At 44.5% G+C, this 874-nt stretch overlaps 1 non-coding gene across 1 annotated transcript; it reads left to right on the top strand.

The window, feature by feature from the left end:
* The first annotated feature begins 523 nt into the window (after positions 1-523).
* TRNAN-AUU lies at positions 524-599 on the top strand. Its single transcript has one exon. It is a non-coding gene; the product is annotated as a tRNA-Asn (tRNA).
* Positions 600-874: the final 275 nt, after the last annotated feature.

Here is an 874-nt window from a genome sequence, read left to right on the forward strand (position 1 = left end):
TTGTGTTATATGTTAATGCCCACCAGAGAGCACCAACCTTGGAGGAAGATCTAAACGGCCAAGTAGACACGATGACTCCATCAGTCTCTGTCACCAACTACGTCGGTGCTGGCTCAATGGGTCCATGAATGTAGTGGCCATGAGGGAGAGATGGATGCTATACATGGGTCCAACAGCATGGCTTCCCATATCCACCAAGGTGGATTTCATTGTTGCTGTCATCAAATGCCCAATGTGCCATCAGAAGACACCAATGCTGAGCCCCTGATACTGTGTTGTTCCTCAGGAAGACCATTGGTGGCAAGTTAACTACATCGAGTCCCTTCTAGGGAAAGGGCAGAGGCTTCTTCTAACAAGAATAAACATATATTTTGGGAGTGGGTTTGCCTTTCCTGCCTGCAAGGCCTCAGTATAACCATAACTATCCAAGAATTTATGGACTATTTTATCCCCGAGAAAGGATCCTATGTGACATTTTGTCAGAATAGGGAGCCTATTTTACTACGCAAGATGGTAGGGGAGGGCTTCCTGACTGGCTCAGTTGGTAGAGCATGGGACTATTGATCTCAGGGTCATGAGTTCGAGCCTCACGTTGAGCATCGAGATTACCTAATAAAGTAACATTTTTTTTTTTTTTAAAGGAGGTATGGGTGTGGGCCTATGATGACTGGATCCACTGGTCATACCACATACCATACCAATCAGAAGCTACCTGTCTGATAGAGCATTAAAATGATCTTCTGAGGACACAGTTGAAATGCTAGCTTAGAAGCAACCCCCCAAAAACTTATGTGACACTGTATCCCCAAGTAAGATTAATGTAACTAAGGGATGAAAGTAAGAGTGATCTTAGTTACTATGCCTCCCAGTGATC

This window comes from Zalophus californianus, chromosome 3 (assembly GCF_009762305.2).
Source record: "Zalophus californianus isolate mZalCal1 chromosome 3, mZalCal1.pri.v2, whole genome shotgun sequence".
In the NCBI taxonomy this organism is placed as follows: domain Eukaryota; kingdom Metazoa; phylum Chordata; class Mammalia; order Carnivora; family Otariidae; genus Zalophus; species Zalophus californianus.